A 23731-nucleotide genomic window follows, 5' to 3' on the forward strand; every position below is an offset into this window, starting at 1 on the left:
ATAAATATTTATTTAAAATGTCCATTAAAGTCTATTTACAAATAAACAGGCCTCAAAGCCTGATAAGCCAAAAGCCCGTTACACTTGTAACCCAATCAGCCTAAAACCATTTACCCGGTAACTACCCAACAGGCCTAAACTACCCAGCAGACCCACAAACACCCGTGACCCAATTAAACTAGCTAGCCCAAATTCAAAAAGCACAATTGGCCCAGCTTGTTACACCAAGGCAGGAAACCCTAGGGTTTCTGCCTCTCTCCTCGCGCCGCAAATAGAAGCTTCCAGAAGCAATTTCAACGGACGCGTCTGCTCGTCTCTCATCAGCGCCGTGATTTGACCTCCGTGATCAGCGAGCAACAAGGTCATTGTCGAATCCCTCGCTCGATTTCCTGCAAGAAAAGGAAACAAACAGCAGATACGCAAAAAAGCAGAGCAGAAAATGGAAAGAAAATCACAGCACATCAGTCAAAGATACAGAAGACACAAAATAGAAAGAAATCTTAGATTTCTTTCCCCGAATATGTAAGGGACCAAGGCTATAAAACCTTTCTTTTCACTTGTAAAAAGGACTTACGTTCTGAAAATACAGAGAGAATCAATAAAACTAGAGATTCAGCAGAAAGATTTGTTCTCGCACATATATACACAGCAAGCATCTCAATCAATTAAGTATACAAAGGTGAAATTTTTAATACATATACATACATGTAAACTGTAAATAATGAAAAAGTAAAAGGTCGAACCTTTATTTGCGTTAAAAATCGAGGTTTGGACCTCCAACCACCGTATGGGGAGGAGTTGGTGACGGCGCGTGGGCGCGTAAGGCCGAGGACCAAGGCTCGGCTCGACGGAGGCCGGAGCTAAGCACTCTTTCTCTCTCTTCTCATTTCAGAGAGAATTTTAAGTTTTTTTTTGAAAAAACCCGGTGTAAAATGATTTTCGGGCTAAAGCTTTGGTTTATATAGCCTTTGTGAAACGTTGACGTTTTAGACCCCTAGGATCCGCGCGTTGACCCGATTACCTAGGGAGGATCCGCGCATTTTTGAGAATTGGGTTAATTACCCAATTGATCCTTCTGCCCCTTTTTGTATTTACAATCAAACTTTATTTTATTTATGATTTGGCCCTATATTTTATTTTAGTTTTAATTTAGTCCCGATGGCTATTAAATTATATTCTGGAAAACGTCGCCATTTTGGGGATAGGGCAATTTGCCCAATGAGCCCTTTTGATTTTGCGCGCGTTTTAAATAGGGCCTTAATTTAGTTTTAGTTCTTTTAAATTCGCCCCATAATTTGGCTGGACTTTAAATTTAGTCCTATATTTATTATTATTATTCTATATATATATTTATTTGTTTTATTTTAACCTTACTTTTATATTACATTTGAAAATTATTTTATTACAAGTATTATTATATGTATTATTATTATTTGTTATTTTCCTCAAATTATTATTATTTTACATCAATTTTTATATTATTATTATATTTTCACATATATTATATATTTACTAATTATTTATACATGTCATTTTTACATATAAACTTTCATTGTTTTATGTTATATTTCTTATTTCCTATATATTTTATTATATAACATTTATTATGATTTATTTTTTATTCTATATTACTTTTTTTTATATATGTTATGTATCTCATATATTACCAATTATATTATTTATGTTTATATCATATATATTATTTAAAATTTGTAAATTATCATTATTAAAATATATTTTTAACACATATTATATACATATCTAACTATTAATTATTTGTTTATGTATTATTTCATTTTAAAACGATATTTTTGAATCCTTTACATACTTTTAAACCAATATGTTTTATATGCATAATTATTATTCTATTTTTGTTATTATATATTACATATTATATTAAATACTATTTTAGAATTATTAATATCACATTTTAATTATGTGTATATTTTGTTAACAATCATTAATTTTATTTTTATTAGATCTTATATATTTTTATATTGTATGTGTCATGGGTGTGTTAAATATTATTTTTATAATTATTATTATATGTTATATTTTGTAAACATGTACTTGATATTATATTTTATTTGCATGTCATATATTATTTAATTATTGCTTTCTTATATATCATGCATTATTTAATTATTACCTTGTATGTTTGTATATTTTGTTTATTCATTCTCAATACATGCTATATATATCTTTGTATGCATATTATTAATATTTGCTATTTTATATGTATGAATCTAATACACGTTCTTTATATCATTGCCATCATTTTGTTTAAATGCACGCATTATTTACCTACTACAATAATATGTTACTATGTATGATTTATAATGCAATACAATTCCCCACGCATCATCTTTAAAAAGACAAGGCTCCAAAATTTTGAAAAAATATAAAGGCAATGCTTGGTGTTTGGAAATTTCGAAAAAGTAGTGCCCTAACTTATTGGGTTGCGACTTTTCTCGTTAAGTTTGAATAGTCAAGTACCCTTCTAAGTTTTTAAAGGTTTTCAAAATGTAAGCGACTGTCTTGAAACAGCAAAGCGATATGTCCTAACTTACTGGATGTAGCATTTTGTCGTTTTGAGATAGGGATTTCTAAAAAAGCTAACTTAGTGTGAATACTTTGATACAAGTGAACCCAAATTTTCAAAATTCAAAATATTTTAAAGAGGATTACATCTTAAAATGTTTAAAATTTCCGACATTTAAAGACACTTGATAATCAATTAGGTATCAATTTTTGGGCGTTACGAGGGTGCTAATCCTTCCTCGTACGTAAACGAATCCCAAACTTGTTTTTTTGATTTCGTAGACAAAAACCGATGATTTTAAAACAAAATGTTTTAATGGTGATCCAATCACACCTAAAAAGATTGGTGGCGACTCCCATTTTCGTTTTTTTAAAGTCGATTCCCATTTTCCAAAACTCGATTTAAAAATGGTCTCGAGAGTTTAATGTTGCTTTGAATAGGTCTTTTGGACGCTAAATGGATTACTTAGAGTGCAAGTAAGCTTGAAATGGTAAACTTGTTGTTTAAGGTTCATTTTAGGTCTACACGGCTTGAGACACGGGCATGTGACTCAGCCATGTGTCTGGCGACATTATCGTGTGTCATCTGATGATTTCTTTAAGGTGTAAGTCAGTGAGTTACATAGCCTAACACATTGTGTGACACACAGACGTGTGGGGTAACTCAGCGAGTTACATGGCCTAGCACACGGACGTATGACCTTATTCAAAGAGTTACACGGGTGAAGACACGGGTTGACACACGGTCGTGTGTCCTTAGTTCGATTGCTACATGGCTTGAAACACGGGCGTGTGTTGCATCCGTGACCTGGCCACACAGTCGTGTGACCCTTATTATGCAAATTTTGCATCTTTTTCCTAAACTTTCCAAACTATTTCAAATTGGTCCCAAATTGTTTCTACGTTATTTTTAGGGCCTCAAGGGCTCAAGTTGAGGGCAACATACATGTGTATGAATGGTTTATTATGTGTTTATAATATTGAATGGTATAATGTTTAAATGTTCTGATTGTTTAGTAACACTCTGTAACCCTAATCTGATAACAAAGATGAGCTAGGGGTGTTACAGAACTGGTTTAACATCTAACATCTGTGCATGAGTAAGAATGTTCAACAAGTAACGTCGTTGAGAAAGCAAAAAACCATGCTTGTTGGGAAGAACTTCAACACCAAGTAAGAAAGCATGTCTAAGTCCTTAAGTGAAAATAAACTTGCTAAGAAATGAACAAACTGATTTACCACTGCGTCATTATCCCTAGTGATAATTAAATTGTCAACATAAAAAAGTAGATACAATGAATGGCCATCAGATTTGAAGACGAATAGAGATGTACCAACATGTGAATTTTTGAAGCCTGAGTAAAGTAGGAAATTGCCGAGTTTTTGACACCAAGCTCGAGGTGCTTGTTTTAGGCCATAGATATCTTTTCGAAGCTTATATACATATGTTGGAAAATCTCGATCAATGAACCCTGACAGTTGACTCATATACATATTCTTACTGAGATGGCCTTGTAAAATGATGTTGTTGACATCAAGCTAACGAAGGGACCAACCACGACTTACTGCATGACTAAGAATAAGACGGATGGTGGCTGGTTTGATTTTCGAACTAAAGGTGTAATGATAATAAACTCCTAAACATTGATGAAACCCTTTTGCAACTAATCGTGCCTTGTACATGTTAATGGAACTATCAGATTTATGTTTAATTCAAAAAATCCACTTACAACCCACTACATTTTGACTAGAATTAGATAGCACTAGCTCCCAAGTTCCATTTCGAACAAGAGCATCATATTCTGCCAACATCACTCCATGCCATTTTGGTTTTTTTCAAAGCTTGAGTTGTTGTTGTAGGTTCAAGGTCAAGCGATTTGGATTATTGGGTATGAAGGTTTAATTTTTGAATAGGTTTATGAATGTTGGCTTTTGCTCTGGTTTGCATTGGATGGTTTGGTCATGGTGTGTTTTGGGTAGGTTGAGAGACGGGTGGTAAGGGGTTTGTAGTGGAAGTTAGTGGGATGAATTGGATTTGACTCATTTATGAAGTGGTGGGAAGTGGTTGTTTGGTTTGTCACGAGAGATTGTGTTGGAGCTTTGCATTGGGGCTGTTGGGTACCGACTTCGAATGGAGATATGCATGATGGTGGGATGTCGTCTTGTATTAATGGTAGAATCCAAGTGGAAACGGTGGTGGAATCTAGATGAGGAGTTTGAGTAAGTAATGTTGTAAATGGTAAGACAATCTCAATAAACTTCACATGTCTAAAAACATAGATTTTGGTTGTGGATGGATTATAACAAAAATAAGCACTTTGAGTGAGAGAGTACTTAAGAAAAATGCATGGTTTGAAACGTGGTTCAAGTTTGTGTGTTGTATATGGGTAAAGCCAAGTATATTACAGACAACCAAAGACTTTGAGTTTGGAATAATTAAAAGAATCATAAAATATTCTTTCATAAGGAGAAAAATATTGCAGTGTCAGGGTTGGCATGCAATTGATCAAATATATTGCATTGGCAAAAGAATTAGGCTAAAAAGTTAATAGAATAGATACATGGGAAAGTAAAGCGAGACATGATTCCACAATATGGAGATGACACCGCTCGGAGAAGCCATTGTACTCGGGAGTATGGGTTGGAGTAGTAAAATGAGATATACCATTCGCAGATTAGCAATAGTAGTATATTCATCACCATTTTCTGAATACACTGTTTTGATTTTTTTTATCAAAATGGTTTTCTACGAGTGCTTTAAATTTGATGAAAATGTTTTTCAGTTCTGATTTTTGTTTGAGGGGTTAAAACCAAATATACTTATGGTAATATGATCAATAAAAATAACATAATATCTAAAACTGTCATAGGAAATAACTGGTAAGGTCCAAACATTAGAAAAAAACTATTTGAAGTGGTCAATTGGAAACTAAAGTAGACGTAGATAATGAAAGCTTACGACTCTTTTTCCAATGACATACATTACATGAAAAAGGTGAGACCAAGGAAGATAAATATAAGTTGAACCTAGAGACAACATGTTGTAAGATAGGAAATGCAGGGTGTCGCAATGGATGATGCCACTTTGTCAAAGTGGTTTTGACACTGGAAAAAGCAAAGGGTGAAGAAGATGAGGAAGAGGTTGGCCACTCATATACACCATCCTTAGTTTGACCTATCAAAAGTGTTGCCCCTGTGCGAAGTTCATTCATAAGAAAAGAATAAGGCAAGGATTCAATGGAAACATTGTTTGAGATGCAAAATTGGGAAATTGAAATCAAGTTTTTTTTCATATGTGGACTACAAAGAACATTATTTAAGGTAAATTGAGCATTGAGAGTTTGGATAGATGTGGAACCAATATGAATGATTAGAAGTGTAGTGCCATCTCCAATCATAATGTCGTCAGAGGCCTTGGTATGGTGCATGAAATGGTAGATTGTTGAAATTAAAAGTGACATGGTTAGAAGTACCACTGCCCAAAAGCCATGTTGATGTAACAGAAATATTGGTAGAAAAATGAGCTATTGGTTGCCATGGAGAGATTATTGTTTGAGCATTGGAGTTGTTAGATGACTCAACTTGAACCAGATAAAAGGACGGGCAACTCTTGGCTATATGTCCCTGAATTTGACAAATTTGGCAATGTCAAGATAAGGTCGCAGAGAATAACACTCAGTCCATGGGGTTTTAGGCCTGAGTAATGCAACAGAGCAAGTAGAAGAATTGGGTGATGGGTGCCAACCTATATTGTTAATGCTAGTTGTTGTAGGTGATCTCCAGTTGTTGATGTGTCCTGAAGTAGTGCCAGAGTTTGAAAAATTACGGTGTAACACCCTTATACCCGACCTGGTTACTGGACCAAGTAATAGTAAAATGACCAACTTAGTATGTAACACCCCTAACCCGTATCTGTTGCCGAAATAGAGTTACGAGACATTACCAACCAATACACATCATTCTCATACATTTAAGCATTCATAATCATAGTCCATTCAAATCATTTACAATGTCCCTAATATAGGTCTATGAGGCCTTAAAACATGCTTTGAAGAGGTTCGGGACTAAACCGATAACATTTGCAAACTTTGAGAAACATAGAAAATTTTCAAGTTTTTAAGGGTCACACGCCCGTGTGAACAAGCCATGTGCCTCACACGATTATCAGACACGTCTGTGTCACAGGCCGTCTGAAAATAGGGCATACATACTGACTTGTACCACACGACCGAGGACATGCCCGTGTGCCAGGCCGTGTGAAATCTAAGGGGGTTACTGACTTGGGTCACACGGCCGACCACACGCCCATGTACTAGCCCGTATGACACACACAGTGAAACGACACGCCCGTGTGTCTAGGGCGTGTCAAAACTGTAGGATATACCGATTTTAATTCGTAAGGTACCCCAGGGGACACACGGCCGTGTAACATAGCAGTGTGTCGCACACGGCTGAGACACACACCCGTGTCTCTGCCCGTGTGGACAAAAATAGGCCATTTGATAAGCCAATTTGCCACCCTAACCACTAGTACACTTAGCAACCAAATTGGTACTAATTCAACACATAAATAGGTAGCCAAAACATGGCAATTCATACATATATCATGTCATCTATATTCAACCATATCAACTACTTAATTCCATATTCAAAACATACCAAATCAATATGCCAAAATCATCAATCTCACATGACTATTAAATGCATTTACTCATCAAAATATCACCTATTTCATGACACAAATTGCACTATATCTCTATCTCAAAATCAAACCACAATATGCTAATCTTTCAAGCACTAATACATCATTTACTAAACAACCAAAAGCAACTATTTGGCTATATCAATAACTATGGCAAACATAAAAAATAAGCCAACATATAAGGCATTATATACATCATATACATATCACTTATCAAACACAATTCAAGCGAACTTAAATGGCTATACACATCATCATTTACAAGCCAAATCACATGGCTAACATCATAGCTCAAAACATAACAAAATGACACTAGCTTATACATGCCATATACCATATGTACAAAGCTCCAAAAGTACCAACGAGTTAGTCGATAGTGTGATGTTGTTTCCTGATGATCCCTGATGTCTGAGATAGCTTTGAAAATCTATAAAACATGGAAAGAACACATCAAATAAGCTTTAAAAGCTTAGTGAGCCATATACAAATAAAGCTATCATATGAATCACAACATTTCTATCAATAGACCAAGTACAAGTAAACACATATAGTTACACAAACCTTTCTCAATGAGTACATATGCATTTTCTCATGTAAACTTATCAATTACTTCACTTTCCAATACTTGTATGAATCTCGTACGTGCCTGAGTCATTTAACTCATTAATACATACTTTCTCAACTTGTCTTTGCCCATTGGACCATTCAAAATTATTAAGGATACTCAAAAATCACATAAGCTCGTACAATGCCATATCTCAGATATGGTCTTACATGTTATCACACATCGATGCCACTATCCCAGACAGGGTCTTACACGAAATCGATTAACGATGCCAATGTCCCAAACATGGTCTTACACATAATCTCAAAACAATGCCAATGTCCCAAACATGGTCTTACATGTAATCACATCACGATAACCTAATGTCATGACATTCATATCCTATACTATTCCTAAGGTTCGTTCAGGACTTTTGGATGTTGTAATTTTATTTATTCTTGCTCGTATTTGCTCTTTCAACATTCATAGGATTTCAATGACAAGTAATTACATATAATTCAATAGAAAGACATTTATTTGAATATGAACTTACCTCGTAGTCGGAAGTAACAGACGGGGTCAACTATTCGATAACTTTCGTTTTCCCCGGATCTAAATCCAATTTCTTTCGTTCTTGATCTATATACATTCAAAACTAACCCTTTTATTCATCAACTCATTCAATTTCATCCACAAACACATATTTGGGAATTTTTTCACTTTAGCCCCTAAAGTTACACATTTATTCAATTTAGTCCCTATTTCATAAATACACAAAATTCACCAAATTTGACAAAACCCATGCTTGGCCGAATTCTGTATAGGTCCCTAGTAGCCCATATTTTTTATTTATTTCATAATTTAACCCCTCAATTTACACTTTTCTCAATTTAATCCTTTATTAACATTTTTGTCAAAAATCACTTTATAAAACATGTATATCAAACACCAAGCTTGCATAATTCGTCATCAAACATCATAAAACTCATGGATTCATCAAAAATTTCAGAAATTAAGGACATTGGCATAGAAATTAGCTCACGATGATTCATAAACCAGACAGGGTCTTTTTCTCAAATTGAGCTATTAAACGATAAAACTAGCTCACGAATTTTTCACACACATATATTCACATGTTGTAAACACTAAAAATAATATTAAAATAATTTTACGACCTCAGACTTGTGGTTCCAAAACCACTATTCTGATTTAGCTAAAACCGGACTGTTACATAGTATTTCACTGATAAAAACTTAATTATTACAAGTTACTTAGCTCAAATTACATTATTGATATTAATTATGAAACTGATAAATATATCTTAGGCCATCATTACATTTACAACTACATTTTGCAGTCAAAAACAAAATTTTAAGAAATACAAGGCACTCGACCATGTCTCCAGGACGTGTAAGTCTCTAAAACGTATGGTTTATTTAAACACTACCTCCAATAGTCATACGACCGTGCATATGGCCTGTGTGAGCCACACGGTCGGGTTGATAACCCGTGTAACAAACTGGAATCATGTGGTTCTAAGGACAACTTTTCCCAAAAGACACATAGTCATGCCACCAGCCCGTGTATGCTACATGACTTTGTGGTTAGGCCGTGTAACTTTCTGAACTTGTGTCCCTTATAGTTTGAAAATTTTGAAAACTTTTAAAAATTCTTGCAACTTAGTCCCTACATGGAAACTCAATTTCATTCCATTTAAAACTCCAATTTCAGTATAAAAGACACTCAAACACTTCTATATTACCATACAACATTAACATACTAAAATTTCATTTAAATCCTTCAAAAATTACAAATTTTGAAACATGGCCTATCATACTTAAATCCTTAACTAAAAAAAAAAAAACTATGTACATGCCATTTCTACATCAAAACAAAATACCTATTTTCTTGAGCTTGAGGATGTGATGAGATGAGCAACTAACGACCCCAATCAAACTCATCCAATCTAACTGTACCTACGCGTTGAAAATAAACGCGTTAAGCCGATGAAAGCTTATTAAGCACTATAAGAATAAATGAACATAAGATATGTATAATATGTTACAAATCTGCATCGTACTTCCATACCTGAATATCATTATAACTAGACATTTATTTCTAAAAAAAAATACTTACCTTGAATAATTTTTATACTTACCTTGATACTTTAAATACTTGTATTACTTGCATTTCATACATTTCCCCACAGTAGACCATTTAGAACAATTTAAGATATACAGATCAAGTATAAAGGTGCAGCTATATGCACAAGTAAATGGAGAGCACCAAGGTGCTATACAGAGAATACAAACATGATAAACAGAGAGCACAAACATGCTAGAAAATAGAAAGAGCGCTGAGGATCCTTAATGGCATGCGACTAATATCCTAATAGTTCTAATTCTATCTACTTGGGCACAAAAGTTGAGTTTCATACATTTATATACTTTAGATAAGTATTTAGGAAAAGATTTCACATTTTTTTTCCATCTTTCACAATTTAGTCCCCATTTCATAAATCACAAGTATAACACCTTTTTCACACATATTTCTTTCACAACATCATTACTCAATATTCAAACAAATATACAATTTCATATTCTTCACCTATATTTCTCTTTACAAATCTCATAATTTCATAATTTAATCATTTATTTAATATCTATTTATATATACAATTTACATTTCTATCCTAGATAATTTTCATATTACAACGTAAGCATTTAAAAAATAAATTAAAATCTTGTAGTACTTACAACAAAAGTTGAAATGAAGTTTTTTTTTTCTTCTCACTTTTTTGACTTCTCTTTTCCTTTTCCTTCAACTGGCTCTTCAACCTTCTTCTCTTTTTCTTAAATACATAACAAAGTACATAATATTATCAAGTTAAAACAACAACTAAATAACTTTTCCCATGCTATTTAATGAAATTAATCTTTTCTTACCTTAAATACTTGATATTACAACTAAACCCTACCTTTCTCTCTTCTTCAACTCCTCTATGGAAGCTCTCCTCACAAAACTAAGGTATCTATTAGCTTTATCTAGTGTCTTTACTTAAGAAACATAAAAAAATGGAAGATTTTGAGCTTGATTTTGCTCAACAATGTTGGAAGGACATGTTTGGGATAAAAGCAAATGTTTAGAAAAGAAGGGATAAAAGTGACGGTTTGGAGAGAAAGATGGATGTTTTTCTCCATCTTTCTACATATTTCCTTTAAAATAATTAAACTTGTCAAATTGCTAATGAGACCCTTAGCTACCCATCTTTATATATTGACCCATTATCATTATGTCTAAAAATATCTATTTGGCGAACTACCATTGTATCATTCTTCATCTTTCATAATTCCTAGCATGACTCGTACTTAACTTTTGGTAAACTTTTTCCTAATCCTCCCTTCCTTTATACCACCACTATGTATCTCCAAACTTTTTATTTTTCCTACTTTGGCCACAACAATTTCTATACCCTTCCAATTAAGTCAGTACTTCTATTTAAAATTTTCCTACCTATGGAGTATTTTCTAATTTCCTATCAAGATTAAATACTTCCTAATTTAATACTTAAAATTTCTATTTATTCTATTTCAAGAATTTCTAACTAAATTATAACTCGATACTTCACTGTACCAAACTCTGAGGCATATTGTGAATGTTACAGTGGCCCTTGTTGTTGGTTTGATTTGTTGGATAAGCAGAACCAGAAAAATATAAGGGATCACTTTTGGTACCCTAGAGAGAGGTTTCAAAATTTATAGGTTTTTCATGTAATTCTTCAAAAGAGATTAGATTGTCTCTGGCTTAAATTGCATGAACCAACTCTCTGTCGGCTTTACCAAATTGTCTAGGACCTTGCCAATGAGGTATTCATCATTGACTAACACATCGAGAATGGCAAGTTCATCTGATTTGGCCTTAATGGTTTGAAGGAATTTTGTAATGCTGAGAGAGCCCTTAGTAAGTGTCACATCCCAAAAATTGGGTTTGTTGAAATTGGGTTAATGAATCGATAGTGGTCACACCTAAATTTTTTAAGATGACCTTTGCATATTTGATAATATGTATCAAGTCTAGTGATTAAGTAGTGGTGGAGTTGTTCTTGAAGACCTGAGCTCGAATTCCTTCCCTCACATTATTTTCTATTTGGTGCAATTTTGCTTCAAACCATAATAAATGTCACACCATGTTTTTAAATAAATGTTAACGAGCAAGTGAGTTGGCCTAGTGGTTAGGAGCATAATTAGATTCCATTAGGTCCTACGATCAATTCCCTACATCCTCATTTTATTTACTAAAATTTTTGGCTCATAAAACCTTAGTCAAAGTTTCCATTACTGTCCACTCCTAGTTACCTTACAAGGGAAGATTCTTTCCTTTTTTCACTCCACATGTTCCCCATGATCCACTTTTCATGCCATTGTCTCCCAAAGCTTCTATTTTCTCCCATTTACCAAGCCTGAACCATCCATCCCACCTAAGATAACCGCCATTCACATTTTTCTTTCATTTTGTTTTCTCCTCCTCCCCCTTGGCCGTTCCTTCTCCTTGCTCCTCCCGTTCTCCCTTTTTTGTTCTATTTTAGACTCTAAACCTCCTCCTTTTCACCGCTAATTTCAATTCTTTTCACCACCACTTTATATCATTCTTCATCACCAAACCACTACTTCACCATCGCTGTATCACCACCGCACCACCACCGTCATTAGTCACCATTTTTCACAAATTTTTATCTTCTCTTCACTTCTTTAGTGATAATTGATCTACTAATCTTCTCTTAAGTTCATAGATTATTTCTATTTCTAACCTATTCTTTTTATTTTGGATGTTGAACTCCTCATTAGATAAATCTCCTTTGTCGAATGATTATTCTAGCGATTGTTGATCTCTCCAACTTAATCTTAGTAACGTAAGTATCTATGGGGAAAACCCATATCAATTTATCCATTATTTATAACCGTGAATAGGGGCTAATTTTTATGTGATTATTTTTGACAAGTTGATTTGATTATTCAGATTCTCTACACCCATAAGAAATCAATCAGATTTCTTCACAAAAAGGAAATAAGAGTAAGTTTTCTACTCAAACTCTTATGAGTTAGAGATTGAATTCATGGTCAAGACTAATAATTTTATTTTTTTAATAAATCATCTTTTAAATCAGATCAAGTGGAAGATTTGTCTTTTTGTCCCATCACTGAAGATTGGAGTTTAGATCTAGTGGAAAGGCTAATCATCAGGTGTGGATTGAACTTATTAGAAAATTTACATATGGACTTATTGCCAAATATTAGATATATATTTATTTAAGATTGAAAACTTGATAGGAGTCCCATAATGTGAAATATGAAGAATACCTTATGTATTCATAAAGAAATGATAAATCCATAATAAAGGGGAGAATACAAGTAAATAGTTTGAACTGATTATTTTGTTAATGTATGTTATAATTGATATGACTTGATGATTGTTGTAAAATTGTGTATACTAACTCTTATGTTATGTGATTTTATGGCAATATTGGTTATGCATGAAATATATAAATAATAGCATTGTTGTGATAATTGAGACATGGTTTGCATGTTAAGCATGTCAACTGTATTAATTATAAATTCGACGCATGTTAAGCATGTCGATTATACTGATTATAAATTCGATTCGCATGTTAAGCATGCCACTGAAAATATTGTTCATATGCCATATCACATGCATGGGGTTGGGATGATTATGAGGGGAATAAGACTTTGGTAGTTTTACTAAAATATTGAATGACTTGGCCACAATGTTATTGAGCAGCTTGGCCACAATGCTATTGAGTGGCTTGACCATAATGATGCAACTTGACTGCGATATTGAGTGGCTTGGCCACAAACGTTTTTGAGTGACTTGACCACAACGATGTAGCTTGACTGCGATATTAAGTGGCTTGGCCATAACGTGATGCATTATTGGATGGACGTGTTCTGGGGAACTCTTTATAGTGTGTAATGGAGATGGGTACGAATGTTTTTGAAAAACTTGCATTGATTTCTAAAAAAGTTCTGTATTGACATTCTCATGCACCTTAATATATGTGAGATGATGTTGAATATAAGTGTTGCTATATTCATGAAATGTATGGCTTAAATTTTTTTCTCTTTTATGTTGAATTCACACTAGGCTTTAAAAGTTCATCCCTTTAAAGTTTTCCCACTTTTTAGATAACCTACGAGGCTAGGACTTGGATACAGCTATTAGAGGAGTTTCTCGGATGTTTTCATACATAAGTATTTTAAATTAAGTTTAATACTTATTTTAGGATTATAATAAGTTTGTTTATGGACTGTGGCATGGGACATTACTTTGGGGATTTTTATTCTGTTTCGCATGACTTGATTGCATGATATTAAGTTTTAAAAATGCATAAATTAGTGTTTGATAAGATTATGCATGAAACTTAGTTTTTATTAAAACTTGGAAAAAACACTCTTTTTCGCCGCACAACAAAAAGAAGTTTTAAACAAAGATATGACTTAGTTTTTGAGGTTTTAAATTGTCTATTGATCTTTTATTGAATTTACATAAAATATTGATTTTTAACAAAATATGGTTTTAGCAAATTTTTTCATTGTGATTTTTATAAAAATCTGTCAATATTACATTTTTTCCACTGCGATTCTGAGAAATGAGTCTTTAATAAAATTAGACTTAGTTTTCAAAATTACTAATGTTTACAAATGAGATTTCTAATGACATTTGTTTTTCTGGAGTTAACGTGTTTTCCCAAATGAAGTCGAATAGCCAAGTTCTCTAGTTTTGCATAAAAAGTCAAATAGTTTTGAAATATGATTGGAATTATAATATTTTTGAATAGTGATCAAACTTTTACAAATAAAATATCGAAATCATCGATTTCTAAATTTTCATGTTTTTGCGAAAGCAAGTTAAATATTCGATTTCACTAGTTACTTATATGGTTTAAAAAAGTATGTTTGAAAACTACGAAAGTTTTTCTAGGCCAATCTAGTGGCCAAGGTAGCTTTTGAATTCAACCATAACAATTGGGCCTGGATTGGGAGGTTACAGTAAGATTCTTGAAGTGAGTTTTCATTTGCTTGATTCCTCCTGGGGATGACTTTGCATAAGTGGTGGCTAAGGTTGTCCATGCTTCTCATGCAGTTTTGGCTCATGATATGAATGAAATTATTGTAGGAGATAAGGAACCAATGATCGTATTCAAAATTAATTGATCTTGTCGAATCCATATTGTATAGGCGTGATTCGACATAGTAACTTGGTTTTGGGTGATTGTAGCAGGTGGGCAAGGTTTTGATCCATCAATATATCCCAAAAGATCATATCTGACAAAGAAGGTTTGAAACTGTAGTTTCCATGAAACATAATTGGTAGATGTAAGTTTAAATGGAGTTTGGGTTGTAACATTGATAGTAATCAAGGTGTTGTGAGGTTCATTTGTATTGTGGATAGTGGGTGTAGAGTTGTTAGTGTTCATGATGGGAAAAGAAAGTTAATGCATTGATACCATGACAGAAGAATGGAATTCTTCACCTTTCATTTCTCATTTCAACGATATATATACACATTTGAAGCCTGAAACTAACTCTTATATATCAGGAGTACATCAAGATAGAAAACAAGAGCAAAGAAATTTGAAATCTCCTATATATCAGGAGTACACCAAAATAGAAAACAAAAGTAAAGAAATTTGAAATACAAACAGATATGACGGGATTCCATAGGAACCGGTCTTGTGGTGGAAGTCTTTTGTTAGGATTTTCTCAAGCTTGAACATTTTTAGATTCAAATTTTTTTTGAACTCAAATTTTTTTTAATTCAAGCTTGGATCAAGTCGTAAGCTCTAATAAATTCAAATAATTTTGAATTTTTAAGTTATTAATATTTTAATTTTGAATTTAATAATTCATTTTGCTTTTATAGATCACAACAAAATTCAGATTTGTTTTTAAAAACATAAATTATAGATATTTAATAGAGTTCTTTATATAAAATAATTAAATTGCTAATTGTATGTAAAATGTATTATATGATACGTATATTACCTAAAAAATATCTTTTATTTTATTATTATACTATATTGACAATTAAATAATTTTTATCCTTTTATTAAATTTATAAACATAATACTCATACTCCAAAATATTTTTTTCAAACTCCAAATATATTATACTAAACCCAAGCCCAAATAATATTCACACACTTGAAAGTTAGCCTTCCTATTATATTATATAATCCTATATCATATAATATATTTTATATTAGTTTATATATATGGATTAATGATTAAACATTATAATATTATGTAATACTATATCTTTTATTATAATCAATAATATAACAATAGTTATATATATATATATGTATATGTATATGTATTTAAAGTTTTAGTAATAGTTACATATTATATTACTATATCATGTAATACTATTTCATCTACTATAGTTAGCGATTAAAACGAACTTTACCGACCAAATTAAGCCAATTCAAGCAAATCGATTGGTAAGTTCGATTTTGATTTTGGAACAATTAATAGTTGAAAAAAATGATTTTTTGTTGAAAAAATTCAGTTTAGAAAATGATTTTTTGTTGCATAACGGAAAATTACTTTTTTCCTAAAATTGAGTCTTTGTATTATTTATAGCAATGATAAACCATAATTTATACATATTTTTATCCCATGCTTAGCACATTTATGGATGGTTTCTCCTTAGATTTGGTGAATTTGATGCTCTTAATTCTTTAATTTCATGTTTTATACTTAGGTGAGCATAGGAGAGTAAAAAGAGCGAGAAACTGGCCGAAAACGGAGAAAATAGACCCACATGGGAAATCAACACGGTCTGGAATTCCTTACACGGGCGTGTCACACGACCGTGTCCCTTTGGTAGGATCGAAGCACGACTTACACGGGTAGACTATACGCCCATGCCTATTCAACAGCCTCGACCACGGGCTGGAGTATTCGCACACGAGCATGTCCCTGCCGAGCCCAAGTATAACCCCATTTGGAAAAAGGCCAATTTTGAGGGCTCTTAGGCATTCTAAAGACTATTTAAACACCCGATGAGGCACTTAGGAAGGGGGACGTAGAGTAGGAGGCAAGGAATTACTCAAGGGAAGCCGATTAGTCCATCTCAGAAGCCGGATTCATCATCAAGATTGAATATCTCCCTTCAATTTCCATTTAGAGGTTTTGGGTTTTCTTTATGTTTTGTATTCATTATTCTTCTGTGATGTTTTCTTCTATAATTATGAACTAAACCCCCTAAATACCTAAGGGGAATGAAACCTAAGATGGATCTTGTTATTATCATCTGAATTGTATGATAAATATTTGGCTTATTCTTAATTATGTGTTCTTAATTCTTGTTTTAATATTCCAAGATATTGATTCAAGTTAATGCTCTTATTTAGAGGAGGAATAGACCCTGTCTAAGAGTAAATTTGTCATAATTAAGCGGAGTTAATTGGACGCCTAGAGATAGGGTGATAAGATTTTGCCGGAGGGTGAAACCTAATAAGGGGATCCATAGATCGAGTTAATGTAACACTAGGTGTTAATTAGAAAGAGATTTCAATTAATCAACCTAGGGTTAGACGTTTTTAACTTAGGGATTTCTATGGATCAAGTCAAATGAATAAATCGTCTAATTCAGAGTCAAATAATAAGTGAAGTCTAGGTGGTTTTTTCCTTGGGTATTGTCTTAATCAATCGAACTTTCCCAAAAGCTTTTCCCCAATTTCTCTCTGTGCACTTTTAGTTTAGTTAATTAATTTAGATAAAAAAATCCCTTAATTTTTAGGCTACATAATAAAAAAAAAGTAATTACTAGTACTCTTGGTTCCTTTGGGTTTCGACAATCCGGTCTTGCTAAAGCTATAGTACTGTTTGATAGGTACACTTGCCTTCATCGTGATAATAGTTAGTTTCAAGAACGCTTAATTATAAATTTTTAAAACCTGTCACGAATATCACGTATCAAGTTTTTGGCGCCGTTTCCAGGGAACTAGGATATTAGGAACACTCAATTCTTATTACTTTATTTATTCTACTTTATTTGCAATTAAAATTTTTATTTTCTTTTCTAATTTTTCTTTTATTCATTCTTGGCAGGTTTTTATAGTGTATGACTAGAAGAAACCCGTCGGGACCATTATTGTTTGATAGTAAGATTGATTGCACAATTAGCAAAAACCGAAGAGAAATAAGGCGAAGCTTACGATACATAGAAGAAGAGCAAGAGGACGATACTTCAACCATAACCAGGAAAATTCATTACCTCCTGCGATTGCTGCTAATCAGAATCCTGCTTCACGTACTATGTATGATTATGCTAAACCTTCTTTAACAGGAACTGAATCGAGCATAGTTAGGCTTGCTATTGCTGCCAATAACTTTGAACTAAAACCTAACACCATTCAAATGATCCAACAGTTTGTTCAGTTTGATGGTTTGCAGGACGAGGATCCCAATGCTCACTTGGAAAATTTCTTAAAGTTTTGTGACACTTTTAAAATCAATGGCGTTTCTGATGATGCCATTCGCCTTCGGTTGTTTCCCTTTTTGTTAAGGAATAAGGCTAAACAACGGTTGAACTCATTACCACGAGGGTCAATCACTACTTAGGAACAAATGACCTAAAAGTTTTTTATTAAAATATTTTTCGCCGGCTAAAACAACAAATTACGTAATGATATCTCCTCTTTTGTGCAGATGGATTTAGAAACACTCTACGATGCATGGGAGAGATACAAGGATCTGTTGAGAAGGTTCCCTCACCATGGTTTACCACTCTGGCTATAAGTTCGAACATTTCACAATGGCCTGAATCCTTTGACTCGACAGATGATTGACGCAGCCGCTGGTGAGACTATCAATAATAAAACACCAGATGATGTTTATGAATTTATAGAAGAGATGTCACTGAATAATTATCAGTGGCAAGTCATGAGAACAAAGCCAACAAAAGCAGCTGTCATTTATAACATTGATTCGGTCACCATGCTCTCTAATCAGGTAGAACTCTTGAATAAGAAAATTGATGGTTTTCTTAGTTCTTCACAGGTTCACCAGTAATGCAGTGCGAAGCTAGTAGAGGTGGATCAAGCAGTTCAGATTACCCACCCTATGGCCACAACATGGAGAACGAGAAGTTAAATTACATGGGTAATAGTCATCGATCTCAAAATAATCCTTATAGTAATACTTACAATGCAGGTTGGAGGAACCACCCAAATCTCTCATGGGAAGGCCGAGGAAATCAGCGACCACCACTACCTCCAGGCTTCCAACAACCAACCTACCAACAACAGAAAAATCCGAACCTTGAGGAGATGCTAACAAAATTCATCTTAGTGTCAGAAACTCATTTTTAGAATACCGAGACAACATTTAAAAATCGATAAGCGTCGATCCAATGGCTCAAAACTCAGATAGGTCATCTCGCTAAATTAATATTTGAACAACCACAAGGTAGTTTACCGAGTAACATTGAATCTAACCCAAGGGAGCAAATCAATGCAATTACCATTCAAGATGAGGAAGAGTTAGTTGCACCTGAACTAGAACAGAGGCAAAAAACTGTGGTAAGTAATGTAAGGGTAATGTGGACCACAATGACCAGAAACCGGTAAGTAAAGAGCACAAACCTCGTGTGCTATACCCAAACGTGACAAGGAAAGACCACACAGAAGAACAATTCGGTAAATTCTTTAAATTATTAAAGAAGTTACATATTAACTTACTGTTTATTGAAGCTCTTTCGCAAATGCCAAACGCAGTCAAATTCTTAAAGGAGATTTTAACAAATAAGCGGAAGTTGGATGAGGCGTCGCATGTGAAACTAAATGCAGTTTGCTTAGCCATACTACAGAATAAGCTGGCCAACAAATTAAAAGATCCAAGGAGTTTTACGATTCCCTGTTTAATTGGTAACCTAGATGTTAATAATGCTTTGGCTGATTTAGGGGCTAGTATCAATGTCATGTCTTACAAAATGTTTAAACAACTAGGTCTTAGGAAACCTAAACAAACTAAGATGAGTATTCAATTAGCTGATAAAACAATAATATTTCCTAAGGGGATTATTGAAGATGTACTCATTAAAATTGACAAATTTATATTCCAAGTTGATTTCATTGTTCTAGAAATAGAAGAGGATAGTAACGTTCCTTTAATTTTAGGGAGGCCTTTTTTAGCAACCGCTAGAACAATAAATGATATTGGCACAGGTGAACTCACTCTTTGTGTGGGAGACGAAACAATGACCCTTCAAGCTCATAATTCGAGTAACACATCAAAAATTGAAGGTGGTTGTATAAATCATTCTACTAAAACTGACCATGTGGTTCAACCTAGTTTGCAGGAAATAAATTTGAAGAACCTACACGAGCCATGTTCAAGCAACAACAAAGGACCTATCTATGAAGAACGAAGGCTACAAATCGAGGAACTAGATTAATGGCGGACACAGAAACTGAGAACACCTGATAAAGCAAAACCGAGCCAGGATGAGCTTAATACATCACCAAATCAACTTAAGGTTGGAGACAAAGTACTACTAGATGCAGCAGATCCTTGCATTACCACTTCTGAACCTAATGAAGAAATTCCTCTCACGGTACTCAGTATTTTCCCATATGGTATAGTCGAGGTAATTCACCCCAAATTCAGAACTTTTAAGGTAAACAATACTCGTCTTAAACCTTATATTAATAAAGTTGATGGCAGGGATGAGGAGTGTAAACTCCTCGAGCCACCATGATCAGACACCAGAGAGGTAAGTCAAGCTTAGACTATAAATAAGCGCTTCTCGGGAGGCAACCCGAGCACTAACAGTAATGATTTATTTAAATTCTAGTTTTTCACATCTAACTACTAACTGAGTATTGAAACATAGGGTTTTCCCATCCACACGGCTAGGAACACAGGTGTGCCTTAGGCTGTGCTCACACCATAAGAGGAGACATGACCGTGCGATACGGCCGTGTGAAAACAGGGCAAAAATTTTTCCCCAACACGGGATGCGATAAGTTGGCACGGCCGTGCAACATGGCTGTGGGCGAAACTACCAAAATAACACGGGCGTGAGACATGCCCATACCTTGAAACCGTGGTTGAAACTAAGAAATTAACATGGGTGTGTGACACGCCCGTGCCATTCACTCGTGGTCGACACTGTCAAACTAACACGGACGTAGGCTATCATACACAGGTGTGGGAGAAGTGAACTAAGTAAGACACGACCGTGCAACATTACCGTGTACACCCACACGCCCAAGGAACACGGGCGTGGGGAGAATGTCAGACGGGCCTAAATTTAAAAATCGCGAAACACACGGGAAAAAATTAGGGCACATTGACATGCCCCACAGTCGTGTGCCCTAAAATCTATATAAACCCCTCACTATTCATCATCTCCCTCCCTAAAAATCCCTAACCCTAGCCACTGCAACTCCACACGCCCTACCTGCTACCCTTGTGTGCCGCCTACAACACTGTTTCCGACGACCTAAGCTTCTTTCTTTTGTGTTTGTTTACTCTTTTCTCTCTATTTGCTTTAAATATTTTGCCTATTTCATGATTTCGTTGATCTATTTAACTATCTTAAGTGAATATTCATAGTAGAATAATAATACTCATGCTTGTCATTAAAGAATATTGCCATTTTTCATACTATATTCATCCATATTTCTCGTTTTCATGGATTTCATGCTTATCCACATGCATTCATAGATTAGTTATTCCCGTCATATTATTCTCATAGTCCTATTTTAATAACTTGATATATTTACTTTAGTTGTTTTAGTTTTGTTCTCTTCATTTAATACGCGAGTCTCATGAAATATTCCTATTTAGTTTTGTGTTTTCATGCTATTTTTGGGGCGTATTGGTTGAACTTCGACTTTTCAATGCACGTATACAATGTCATCCTCACGTGGTAAGAAAACTGCTGTCCCCGCCTCGAAGAAAAGGAAAGGAGCAGCATCATCCTCGAGTCCTACCGCGGAGATTAGGCACCCTTTCCTCGAGTTCCCCTTGGGACTCCAAGAGGAGCTATTTCAGATATTACGGGCCTGACCCTTAGGTGTGGTCCGCTGCATTAACTGGGCCGCACTTGAACAAATTCAGATGGCTGACGCGATCCGAGCCCTCCTGACGACTGAACCATAAGGGCTCTTCTTTGAGATTATCCAGCCGACATACCTTGAGCTCATAATGAAACTATGCTCAACCTTCCATCTCCAAGTCATCATGACAAACTTCGACGATCCTGGAACGGTCTAGTTCCGCCTTGGTGGTCTAGTGCGCCAGTTGAGCGTACCCGAGTTCGGGATTGCAGTAGGGCTGTACAGGGAGGAGTTCATGAACAACAATGAACTCGACACCCTCTACCGCCATATCTACTACTCTCCCTCAAAGTGTTGGAAGGACCTCGTCGTTGCCTTGGCCTCCTATGATCCTAGCCGCTCTAAGGCATTGGCCCTCGTCCGATCCCTGCGGTACCTACACGCTATCTTGTCTCACACTTTGACGGGATGATGAGAGAGCACCAGCGTCGTCAACACTCACAACGCCTATTTCTTATGGAGCATGGAAAACGGGTACGTCTTCGACCTTGCCTACTTCATCGCCTTCGCCATCCGCCATCAGATAGAATGACATAGAAGAGGGGTCATCTCTATCGGGCCCTATGTGACTCGATTGGCACGACACTTCGGGCTCCTCCACACAGCGGCACAATCATCCTCCCTCACACTCATCTGCCAGATGTCCCTATTGGGCATCTCGAGCATGCTAAACATGAGGATGATCAAGAAACGACATAGCACCTACCATTCTCAGTACCGCCTCGTCCAGTCCACCGAGGAAGAGGACCCAGAGGACATTACTGATGATGTCTCTCCATGTCATGAGGACTCACTGTCTCAGCCACCACCCATCCATCGTCCAGTTCATGCAGCAGCTTCATACTCTGACATCTATGAGTGCCTTACTCGATTTGAGCAATAGTGTTTTCAGCGTTTTGATCACATTGATGCTACACTTCATCAAATTTGTCAGCACCTTCACATTTCATCGCCACCACCACCTCGCGAACCATCCTGCGATGACGATATTTAAAAACTTTTTATTTATTATTTTTATTTTCACTTTTATCTTTATTTATCTTATTTAAGTACTTTTTATTTCATTTTCCTTTATTATTATTTTAATTTTAGTTTTTATAATTTTTATTGAATAATTTATAATTTCGGCCATTTCATTACGATTAATTATGCTTCCTTATATTTCCTAAAAAGTTCCTGATTCTATCACAGTTATAAAGAGCTCCAAAGCTCATCATCGCATAGGAACTAAAAACTCCAATGGCAAAGGTTCTCTACGACTGCCATGTCCTGCTCGACCACGACCATAGCTACCACCAGATATAATATTCTTTTGGCACAGGACTTATGGACTAATAAGCCTCTACCACCACCGGAGTATCCTCCTCCACTCTCATCATTGCCTTGGCCTATTATTCTCCATAACTCTAAATCAAGGAGTTCATTCATCATTCAGGAAGTTTCACTTCTCTCCCTATCTTATGATTATTTATCTATATTTTTCAATATATCTATCTTTATACATTGAGGGCAATGTACATCTTAAGTGTGGGGGGGTCTTTCATATCATCATTAGAAATCCCTGAATTTTGTCTTATTCTCACTTGAATCACTCATATCACTATTAGAATGAATTTTAATTAATTTATGATTTTTATTGATATGTCTTGAATTAAAACATAGGCATTTATGCATTGATTGTTTAAACTTTAAGACATTAGGGAATCAAGCATGATAAGTTGATTTTTGAAGAATTATAAACTTTTAGGTCGTTTCCCTAAGTTTAGGCATTATCGTGAGTTGAAATTCACAAATTT

At 34.7% G+C, this 23731-nt stretch overlaps 1 long non-coding RNA gene and 1 other non-coding gene across 2 annotated transcripts; one reads left to right on the forward strand and one right to left on the reverse strand.

The window, feature by feature from the left end:
• Positions 1–12817: 12817 nt before the first annotated feature.
• LOC108479052 (uncharacterized) lies at positions 12818–13858 on the forward strand. Its single transcript, XR_001870396.2, has 3 exons — positions 12818–12857; positions 12952–13027; positions 13584–13858. It is a non-coding gene; the product is annotated as an uncharacterized LOC108479052 (long non-coding RNA).
• Positions 13859–18486: 4628 nt separating this feature from the next.
• Positions 18487–18593, reverse strand: LOC128286161 (small nucleolar RNA R71). Its single transcript, XR_008276706.1, has one exon. It is a non-coding gene; the product is annotated as a small nucleolar RNA R71 (small nucleolar RNA).
• Positions 18594–23731: the final 5138 nt, after the last annotated feature.

The sequence above is a fragment of the Gossypium arboreum genome, chromosome 12 (genome assembly GCF_025698485.1).
Source record: "Gossypium arboreum isolate Shixiya-1 chromosome 12, ASM2569848v2, whole genome shotgun sequence".
NCBI classification, from domain to species: Eukaryota; Viridiplantae; Streptophyta; class Magnoliopsida; order Malvales; family Malvaceae; genus Gossypium; species Gossypium arboreum.